General features: G+C 42.3%; 1 protein-coding gene across 3 annotated transcripts in view; it reads right to left on the reverse strand.

Annotated features, from left to right (window-relative positions):
- ZNF804A (zinc finger protein 804A) overlaps positions 1–11,839 on the reverse strand; it is a 257,653-nt gene that overhangs the window by 76,512 nt on the left and 169,302 nt on the right. For all 3 annotated transcript variants that reach the window (XR_005861574.1, XR_005861576.2, XR_005861575.2), the window contains one exon: positions 8,980–9,090. The gene's annotated coding sequence lies outside the window, so the exon portion shown is untranslated. The remainder of the gene's footprint in view (positions 1–8,979; positions 9,091–11,839) is intronic.

Below are 11,839 nucleotides of genomic sequence, written 5' to 3' on the forward strand. Positions count from 1 at the left end.
AGACATCTGAAGTGTATGCTGAAATTCTTAAAGCCTTACAAGCCTTATTTTTAAATTCTTACTGATTTTTCTCTTTAGAGATGAACACTGTGGAAATAGACATTGGAGAATAGGGACCAGCCAGTTTTCCAAAGGAAACACTCACAAACCACAAAAGCAAAGTGATGAGACAGTATCAAACCTCATGACAGATGTTGAAATTCTCATGTTCTTTAAGCAAGGCGAAACTGGAGACACCTTCCACACCAAACACTTCACCTTCCACACTTGAAGAACGAAAAATACATCCAGAAAAAGAAATAGTCTGAGTATGAAGTGGTGTTACTGGTATTTTAAGTGAGGTATATGTTTTTCAGAACATAGTTCTAGAATTGTATAGTTTCCATTTTCAGCCTCGGTAACATATCTATGCAAGCTGCAGAGAACTGCAGATCATATTCTCTCCTTACTGGGGAAGCAAAACACACATGGAATGGAGGTCATCTTAGGAAGGGTTTGGTTTGGCTGCCTACCTGACAAACACTAAAAGAAGTGGTCACTTAAAACAAATATGATTGTTTCCAAGCACTGACGTAGGTTAACTACAAAACCAACTTTTATTCTTAATCTTATAAAAAAGATGCAATCCAATCATTTCACTGAAATGCTTTTCCTGCCAAGGAAACACTCCATTATCAAACACTATGTTTTTATGATGGTGCTTTCTGCTATTTTCTCTATTCACCCCTGGTGTCTACCTCCTTACTGTTTCCATATGCTGTTGCACACATTTAAGTACTGCAACAGTTTCTAAGGGCTGAACAGACACTGAGCATCACGCTACAGCCATGACTATTTAGATAATAATGCATACCAAAGATTTAATGAAGAATAAAAGGAGTTGCTAAATTAGATGTCTGTGTGTGTATGTATACGTTTGTCTGTTTGCAGCCTTTACACATTCATATGTAGAAACAATCTGGAAATATTATCTGTGTTCTTTTGGGCCACAGTGTGGTGCATAGGGAAGCCAGCGAGAAGCAGATCCTTGCTTCACAGTAACATTCACTTACTTGTCTTTGCACCCAAAGCAAAGGGTTACATGAAACATCTGCCCAGCAATACTCCACTGCTGAAAAGTCCAGGAGATCCACCTGGTTTCTCAGAGCCTGACAGAATGTTACAGATTTCCAGGTCTTCCCACATCCCACTCAAATATTAACACCTACTGGGGTTGTTTCTGATCATGGAATCTCATTCCTAAGATTCTGAATCATCAGTTAAAAATAAGCCAGAAAAATACTGCCACTGTAATGGTCACAACCAACAAGAAGGTGGGCGGTGGAGGAGGACAGCTCTTATTGTTACAAGTAAAAGCTTTTTACTTCACAGCTACCAAGATAGAGATGGGGGGAAAAAAAAAAAGTTGTTTTATTTCCTTTATTGTGTGAAATTATCAGCAATTTATGTGTAACTATGGCAACATTCACAAAGTGTGAAAAGGAAAAATGGATAAAAGCAGAAAAATGAATTTACAAGATTAGGAGCAAATAAAATTAAATAAAATTGAAGTTACATTTTTGTATTTTTTTCCAAAAACAAGTGCATTTCCACTTAACAATGATCCTCTCAAAAGGAAATTAACACTCTCACTGACGTGCTGGCTTCTTAGCCCACAGTCAGTTTTCATAGCTGGAAACCTGTCAAGGAAAAATGAGTCTATTTTCTACAGTAAAAGACAAAGAAGAGCTCCTGCAGGAGATTTTTAACTGCCTGCAAAACTTGGCTTTTCCTTCAGACTTAATCCCGTCATCACAATGGCTCCATGCACAGAACATACTGCAGTATTTACCCTCAGTCAACCCCAAGTTGACTGAGAAAGGTGCTACCATTAGGCCTTGCCTCATCTTGGGGAGAAAATACGCTGCAAGTGTTTACAAAACCCTCTAAAACTGCAAGATCAGTAACGTGGTGGCATCATTTGTCTAGCCAAGGGTGAAAGGCTCTTGCAAGCCAGGCGCAGGTGGACCGCACTTCCTGCACTGCTCCTCCAGTGGCAATGCTGAGCACAAGAGCGGTTGAAAGGCACCCTGTCACCAGCAGAGATGTGAAAGGCACTTGGCTACTAAGGAGGACTTGGATGGGGTCCTCACACACACCAGCATGTGTTGCAGCAGAGTTGGAAAGAAAATTATTAAATTATCACTGCATATGAGAAAGAAAGATGTGGTTATAGGAAAAGAAGGAATAATAGTTACATGCGAGGAGCAATGAGGCTTTTTAGGGAAAAAGGCCAAATAACAGACATTTTAGATGAAGACTGGGCGCAGAACATTTGTTCTACAATAAGGAAAGGCTGAACGGGAACCATGTAATAAAGAGATTCATTTGCCTGCAGTTTGAAAGAAAGAAAAAACCTTTTAAAACACTGCTTTTTGGCAAAGGGAAAATTAGTACCTGATGTTACCCATAAACCTAGCTCCGTTTTACAAAGGGAGCTCGTGGGGCTCTCAGCCATTAACCTTAAAAGCCTGTCTTGTTAGTGGATGGCTTGAATTTTCAATCCTCCCAAGCACCTTGTGCTTTCAGACAGCAGAACCAGAAGAACTGAAATCAAATGTTCCTTCCTACTGTCAGCTTGAGAGGGCACCTCAGGGCTCCTTCCTGTGAGGTCTGACAACACACAGCCCCTCTCCGCAGTTCCAGCACAGGCAGCGCATTGGCTCTGTCTACGTTCACATTTGAGTGAGTATAGGAAACACACAGTTGTGAAGATAAACTCTCTTCAATCTAACCTCACAGCCCAGCTATTATCTCATTTAGTGGCACCTGTGGATGTGGTATTCTATAATACAGAAAGCAAATGGACACAGCGCAGAGTTTGTAACAGATAGAGCAGATCTGAATACTTGCTGTCACCTTCAAAGGCAGAGACACTGCATGTGCTCAGTGTGTGTAAACCTAGAGTGTAACACCTCCACACAAAGCACAGGAAACACATGCTGTTCTCAATCTTCAGGGATTTGATGCTCTATGACATCATACCCCAGGTGACACTTGTGCACCGTTACTTCGATTGAGTGGAATGGTACTGGTGGCTTTTTGTTATCTGAAAAGCTCTTATACAAAACTGAGATAAACACCACTGTATTTAGTATCTAATGAATTAATAATCAGGAGTGATTTTTTTTTTTCCTGGGTGAAATCATCCTATTGTTAAACATAGAACAAAAATAAGTGAAATCCACAGCATATAAAATATCTTACAGTTGCATTATCTTCTAGCTCTGCACATCTTCCCACTTTTAAGACATGGTAATAAACGTGGTTTTTTGTTTGTTTGTTTGTTTTAAAGCTCTGCGTCCAAACCCAACAGCAACACAATCAGCTCCTTTGACTGCCTTCCATCCTGGAACCATCCTAGGCCACGAGTCCCAGCTGATTCACTGGGTAATGAAAATGCAGTGGTTCTTTTCAATTGGTCTGAAAGCTTGGGTGATTACCACCTTAAAGGCATTTGGATTGTCCCATACTATATAGCTTAAGGTACTCACTGCACCTAGGCAGGATCACACAAAGATAGTTTCCCTCATCTCTCCTCCTTGACTTTGACAAGTACCAAACAAACGTTGGCAAAGCAAGGATACTTGCAATGCTATTGCAGTCATGCAGAATGAGGGCTCCTGATAGAAAAAAAACACAGTCCGTGATGAGATATACAGCCTGCTCTTTTCCAGCTATTGCTGCCTGGCACCCACAGAGTCCTAGTGAACCACTCCAACCAAGCTAGGAGCAGGAATGTGCCATCCAAACAGATGGCTGCAGCCGCAGGCAGCCAAGAGACCACGGGTTTTGGTTTTTTTTCCCCCATGATGTGTGGGTGTTGACAGTGTTTCCAGACAGAAATCCAAATGGCTGTCATTTCTGAGCTTCTTCTCTAAAGGGGATATGTCAGTATTCATCTACCTCTGAGACAGATTGCCCTTCACAAGAGAAAGCCTACCCCTTACTTCTAATTGCTGGACTCTCTGTAACACTTGCAGATTCCTCCTTTCCCAAGCTGTTGTGCAGTGACCTCTGCATGCCTTTAGCTACAGCTGACCTCTCTGGTAAGATGGACTTAAGGAATGAAAAAAATAATTTACACATGTTTTTGGGGAGCCTTCTGTTTAGTTCAACACATAGAGCTAATTACAAGTTAGCAGAGAGGCAAGAATAGTGAGAAAGCTTTTTGGCTTTATGCATGTTTACACACACGCAAAAATACAGAGACATATTTACTCTGCATTTACAAACAAATGATTTCACATTCAGCACACCACTGCTCCATAGCGTCAGCGTAAAGTGCTTATGATTAGGAAGGTTCCTCATTTCAAACCTGTTGACAGTAGCATAGCTACGCTGGTTTTCAAAGGATGATGTTGATTTATTCAGTATGAGCACATGACCTGTCAGGATTCAGTGATGAGCTGTCAAATTCAACTGGGTAAGTTTAAGGTGCACCCACTCTACACAGACTATGCCAAAGATGTCCAACAACCTTTAATTAAATAGTGATGAATCGAGCTTAGGAAGGCTGATTTCAGCTAAATCTACATACAAAGGACTGCTCTGGCATTGCCCAAGACAAATACAAGTATTAAGAAAATTAATGAATGAATGGAAGGAACAGTCAAAGGCTGTTGCTAGGTTGCCTCAACAAACCAGTGCAGCTTGATAGCATTTGCAATGAATTAGCGACAGAATGTTTCCATTAGCTGCTTTACTTTTCACTTCCTTTCCCTATTAGCTCACATCAGGCTTAAAACACGCTTTGTTGATGCATTATGTCCTGTGGTCCAGTAAATTGCCACAGCACTCAGGATCACAGATCTCAGACAACCCCTTGACAAGGCATAGCCATTCCATGAAAATAATATCACTTCAGTACTAATTAGCAGAAACACACATGGAGACTCCCAGCCAATACTGCTAACTCCGTCGGGTGAAGTGAGCTTTCCTTAGGCACCCAGTCAATGGCAGCCTACAACAAAGCAACTTATTAAGCTACTTGAAGATTGATTAAATAAAGATGAAGTTGAAAATCTATACTTAGTATTCTAATTGTCTTTTCAACAAAGGAGAGATTCTAAAAGGCCTTAAATACTTGATCTCAGCTGGCTTACCTCCTCCACACGTCATGGTAACACTTGACATTCCAATGAGGGGCCAGGAAGAGGCTGAGCCTTTCAGAATCACAGAAATAAGTGACCAGTAGAAGCTAGAAGGCTGTGCAATGGCTTTCCTCTTTCATGATCTGAATATCTTTTCAACACGCTTGTCTAAAAGACACAGCAATGGCTTTAATAGCATATAAAAGCACAGTAGCTGGACCACTAGAAAGATAATCCCTTGTCCTTCTTCAGCTCTATACCATAATAGCAAAGCCTTTCACATTGCTCAAAAACACCTAATGGCGGAGATGCTTCATGACACTTAAGAGCAACACTGTAACAGGGGTTTGGCATCCTCTACTGTCCCCTGGAGCATTCATGGACACTTACGTAACTCCCATACTTGCCCACTCAAGACTGAGGCTACCTCTCTGTTTATCTGCCAGGCTAGCCCTTACAAAGCTTTACAGCTGTACTTACTATGGAGACAATCATTAACAAGAATCCTAGCGGGACAAGGACCCCATGGATTTGTTCCCCCTAGGCAGGAGCCCAGCCCTTGCTCCAGGTCCCGCCCTTCAGGGATGGGCAACACACGAGCCTGCCTGAAGGTGCCAGAGCACGCATATTGGCTTGCATTTTCTCCCGTGTATCCTGGAAGCAGTTTGTACAGGCTGTAAATTTAACTTAGGGAAAAAAAAGGAGTCTTACATAGATCAGCCACGGCTGCGCACGAGGTACTCATTTGAAATTCTCTCATAATTGTAAAGGGCCCCTTGAGAAGAACAAATAAGCCCTGCCATGTTTCCTAATCTTGCTACACTAGTTATACAGAGAAATGTTCACCCCTAATGATGACACAAAAGCTGCTGTAAGCTTTTCTTCCACCATGCCGCTGCTTCTACCAGCTATTATTCAGTGGCTCCATCCTAACGGTGGAGAATCATTTTTGTGCTTTTCATTCTTCCTCCCAGAGGGCAACAGATGTAATAACTTATTCCCTGTCTGGCACATTAAGGCTTGAAAAATTAATGCAGTGCTGCTGAGATTTCCACTTCCAGCTTTACTTAGAGTGCCAAAGCTTTGAATTCCATAGGAAAAGAGTAATAAAAAGCTTATTTTAAGTTTGTTAATGCACTTGTCTGTTTTAATGCATTTCTGTGTTTTCAGCAAAATAAGATTTCTAGTAACTAATCTTCCAGACTTTTTTCTGCTTCGGAGCGATTACTCTACCATCTAACTGGGAGCTCTCCTGTTTCACAGTTATCACAGACTAACTGAAATTTAAGCACTGTTATCAATTGTGTTATGCTAAAAAAACACTCAATTAAGGATATTGGATGAATGTAGATAAGCTTGCTGGCAATAGGTTTTATCAGACAGCTCCTAAGAACTCCCCAGTCACACCACTCCACATCTTACTCAGTCTCACATATACCCGACACCATGACCCAGGGCCATCCGTTCCCACAAAAGCACTTTGTAGTGACATGAATTTTGTCAAAGGCTACGATGGTTCAAACCAAAGTCCACCTGTGTTTTACTGCTTTTGTTCAAAGTGCCCCTTTGGAAACAGCACAAGAAACAAACTGTTACTGCTGTGGAGTTTGCCCAGGGTTTTGCGTGCCACAGGTCTTGCAGCGTGGAATCAGAGCCTGTCCAGGTAAAGAGCTGCTGCAGAGAATTATGCACTGTGTCATCCTGCAGGGAGATGAGGTTTTGCTCATGATGGTATTTCTCTCTACATCAGCACTATCTAATAATTTATGCCATATGTTCCACAGGCATATCTGCAAACTGGCTACTTTTGCAGATAAGAAAATAAACAGTCCTATCTCAGGTGACTATGGTGAAAGAAATCACTAAGAATAGTAAAGCATGAGCAGAAAAATGGTGAGAGGAGCAAGAGGGAAATCACAGCTGGGAACTGCTTCTCATGCTAACACCACGCACAACAAGTTCTTTCTCCCCTCCTCTCAGACACTCACTGTTAAAGAGATGAAACGATCCCTTAGCATAGACTTTATCCACACTGAAGTCAGTCCTCAGTGTCAGAACACTCAAATGGATGGAAAGCCTCAAATTAAAGAGATTCAAAATGTATTAGCATCTACAGGGGGAGAAAGTCCTTGGCCACGTTACCCAGTGCCGTAGGGTATTTTCTAATGCTCGCACTTCGTGTATTTCACACCTGCAAGCAGTGGAACTCGTGCTAAGCACACATCATGTCGGGCTGCCCTTTCACTCCCTCATACAGCTACTCAGCTCTTCTCCCCACCCTCAATAGAAATCCTCAAATAATTCCTCCTTTGCCTTGCAGGCACTGGCTGCGCCCCAGAGAGCATCAGCTGTTACAGAACACAGGCTTCGTATTTCCAGTCCCTGGCAACACTTACTCCTTTATTCCAGAGAGAGGTCTCTGTTTCGTTAAAAGCTGGCTCTGGCGATTCAGGTTTCCTCATCTCGGAAGATTTCAGTTACAGGTTTTGATCTGCCAGCATCAAAGACATCCTCCTGTTCAGAGCATGCCTCAGTGATCACACAATAAGAAGCAGAAAAGTTTCAAACACAGCTACTGGTTCCCCAGGAGACCAAAGGCAATTAATACCATGTTTTTCTGCAAGGAGCAAAGCTAATGAACCCTGATTTCCTACACAAGACATTCATCTTCTACCCAGTCTGTACACTGTTAACCCACTGAGCTACTCCACCTCGCACCTCACCCCACTCCTCCTGCATCGTACTGTGAGGAACAGCCAAGCATCCAGCTCCACCTCGTTGCTAACAGCCCCTCCGCAGGGCCCTCAGCCTCCCCTGCGCACATTCTGTATTTGGTCCACCGCTTGCCAGACAACTCATGCTGTGGCTATATGCATGCTCAGGGAGCAGCAAACAGCTGCCAGGCAGAGTGAGAAATGTTTGCACCTCCAACAAAAAGCCCAAGGAGCAATTTTAGAGAAAACCACTGGAACTTCATAGCTGTGAGACCACAAAGTTGTCAGGTTTTGCTGTAATAGTGCAGTAAATACAGAAGCTGTAAGGAAGCAAGAACAAACAGTCCAAGTGCAATTTTTCTCTGAAAACCAGGCAACCAAAAGAACACTGAGGGTCTTCTTCCATGTGTAAACTGTGACCTTGGCTCAGTCACATATTGATCAGTATCTGATACGAACCACCACGGTTGTGACACTGACCATCATTACATTTCCAATAAAAAATGTGCAAAATGGTAGTTTATTAATATCTGGATCATGATGGTTGAGTGCCATTTTCATAAATTAACAATATTAAGCTTGAAGATCAGCAGAAGCTGATTAGACTGACTCTAAAGAGTCTCCAGATCATTTGCTTTCCCTCAAGTGGGTGCTTGAACTGGATTATCCTCCCTCAAACAAGCTGGGAGCACACTGAGAGCAAGCCTCTGAGTACAGCTACCCAGTCGCTCGAGGGATGCATGCTGTACAGGTTTTAGAATTAATTTGTGCATATAGTACTTAGACCCATTAGCAAGAATTGAACGGATAATTACATTAAGCTAGAGTTGCTCACCAAAATTTTAAGCAAACATCTGATCCAACCTGCAAACCAGCACCTCCACTGTTAGCCAGGATTCAGAACAAGCTGCAGAGATTAGGATGTGACATACCTACAAAGCTAGTTAGCTCTTCCTACCTATGCCTGTTTCTGCAAGATGAACTGGACTGCATCTCACCTTCATATGCCATGGTCAACAATTTCAAGTGAAAACTGAGCTGACTTTGCCAAATACTCATTCAAGAAAATAAATAATTCATTTAGCAGGCAGCACTTGGGGAAATGCAAGAAGCTTTTAGGAAACAACACCTACCTTCCAGCCCACGGCTTTCTTACAGGTGGCCGTATACTGTGATTGCTGCTGTTTGTAACAGTGTCTGAATAATTTGTTTGTAGCTTCCTCCTCATTCTGAACAATCCAATCCTGCAATTAAAAAACAGAGTTAAGACGAAAGGAGCATTACACCAGTAAAGTACGTTAGTGACCAATTCACGCGCCAGACCCATAGAATTCAGTTTTGTTTTTAAAATAGAAACAATCTTAAGGATATAAACTAGCTGTGCTAATTAAACATGCTGAAAATTAGGCATAACATTTCTGACAAGGGCCTAGAATAAATGTCCTTGTTTTCAGTACTCTCTCCAGATATACTGCATCTATTAAGCAGGATCACGGCTGTCCTGTTAATTTCTGCCATCTGTGGTCAGTTAAAGTTAAATAAATTGATGTTACCATTCTGATAATTTGATCATGTAAACCTTTTCTTTTGGTGCCTTAAGTACAAGGAACTACAGAATGGTATATTTTTGAGGGGAGAAAATTTCTGGCATAATTCCTTCACCATACAAGATCAGCTTTTTTGTTAGCTGCATTTTTAAGTCATCTACATGGGATCCAGTTATTTAAGTTTGATTCATCTTCTTTTAACCTGCTGTTAGAAGGAAGATGTTCGTGCCTTAGCTTTAAGCTCACTGATCACAGGAGCAGCAAATCGATCCATTTCTTGAAGATGGTTGGAAATACCATCAAAGGGAAAGCAGCGTCTGCGCCCATTTCATTTCAGGTTCTGAACTAGTTCTAAACTGAGAGGTAGAAGAAAGATGCATCAAACAGCTTTGCCAGGAAGCAACTTAATAGCATGGGAAAAACACCTGGACAAAGAATGAAATGAAAAATGAGGTGATGGGAGAGAGACCAAATGCTTAATCACTACGTTGTTTGGTGCATCTTGGTCATGTCCTAGGCTGATCTCTATCTACTAAAAATGGCGTTAGAGCTACTGACGCTTTATTTGTAGGAAATAAATGTTTACAAGAGGAAAGAGATTACTTAATTTTCAAGACCAAGAGTTCTTGCAAAGGAATTTGTTAAACAACCGTAAAGCCAAGGAGAAGTGCTTCACAGCAGCGGTGACGGAAGAGCTCTGACTGAGGATTCACAGACCATGTGCAAAACTATTTCAGACAGTTCTTAATCACTAGCTTGAAAACCAGCAGGCACTCTGAATGCCAGGGGTATCAAGGTGAATGTCACATACACTGCAAAGAGTATTTTCTTTTTTAATTGGCAATGCTTGAAAAAGGTGGCAGAGGCTTTGCAGGCTATTGGGAAGGTGCAGAAATATGGAGGTGATACAGCACTAATGCTGCACTTGTTGCAAATGTACTCTCTCACAAAATGTACTGAAATACTGGAAAGTTTGCAGAACACTTCTCTTTAAGAGAGAGAAAATAAAAGAACAAGTGAAACTTGGTCCAGATTAGATCACAAGTCTTTAAAACCAGAGAGGGAAGTGAAGAAGACAGCAAGATGAAAGGGAAGAGGAGACAAAAGCAATTTACAGCACTGTGAGTGCCAGACCCTCCGTGTGCACTCATGCAGCTCCTCAGTTTGTGAGGACCCCAGATGAGCCCCTCCTGAAAAGCATTCCCTCTTCTAACAGGCGTGGGCAGTACAAAAGCAATGATCTGGACCAGCTGCAAACCTCAGCTCCTGAGCATCTCAACACACCTACATCAAGTATGGCCACCTCTGTTCCAAAATTGGTGATCCTTAGAACACCCCGGGAGCAGGCTTAGCTGGAACACTAACACACAAACTTGCGTGCAGCAGTAGCAGGCAGTGAAGGTACCACCTCCTTCCACGGAGCACAGAGCCAGAGCCCTGCAGCCAGCCGCTCCCCTGGGATGGCAAGATGATCCCAGTGGTCTTCTGCAGCCTTAATGACTCTTTGATTCTCTATTTCTGAGGGAACTCAAGCAGCCCTTGAAAAGAGCAACTAGCTGTACATATAGTTCTTGCGATATACAGAGCGTTAGCATATAATTTATGTTTATGAGACACCGTGAGGTTCAATAAATCATTGTTTTCATTTGTAGAGCATTATTAGAGCAGTGATTTAACTGAGGGAATTCTTCCTCATGGCCCATAGGAGTGAAAGGTTAATGGCATAATGAATTCCTATAAAACAAATAGTAGACTTCCCCCATCCCTCAGCCAGCAGGTGGTAAATTAGCAGGTAATAAAGTGTGTATGTAATCTGCATTCACAGGCCAATAAATAATATTCAGGGGCCAGTTTTACCTGCTCCAGCTGCCAGTACATCACGGGGACCGTGCAGCTCCACAGCAGTACAGGAAAGGTGCAGAGAGCAAAGGAGCTGCTGCTGCAACAGCCTAACTTGAGCACTGATCTATGTCAGATACCACCAAAAGAGGCACATCTAGGATATTACAGCAGTGCCCATAAATTCCATATCGTGCCGTAATAAAGTACCACTTCTACATGTGGCAAATACACACTGCCGTGGTCCCTTCGGCTCGTGACATTTACTCTGCTATCCTATTAATACTGGTGGCATTTCAGTCGGGTACTGGAATAAGCTGAGGAAAAAATATCTTAATATGGGCTGAAGGCCAAAGAAAAAAAAAAAAGGCCCACCACGTAAAATAACACGCTGCCTCCTGCTCTGAAAGTGGAGTGCATCATCCAGGTACTCCTATGGATGGGCATTAAACGCCCCTTTGATCAGCAAGAGCCATGCAATGCACAGCGCTGCCCAGTTACCAACAGCAGCGCCTCACTGCAGTGCAGCTTTACCAAAGCCTTGTTAAGAAAGTACTTTTTGGTGACTATTTCTTACCCTAGCTAGTCTCAGCTTAGATATAGAGGT

This window comes from Gallus gallus, chromosome 7, assembly GCF_016699485.2.
Source record: "Gallus gallus isolate bGalGal1 chromosome 7, bGalGal1.mat.broiler.GRCg7b, whole genome shotgun sequence".
NCBI classification, from domain to species: Eukaryota; Metazoa; Chordata; class Aves; order Galliformes; family Phasianidae; genus Gallus; species Gallus gallus.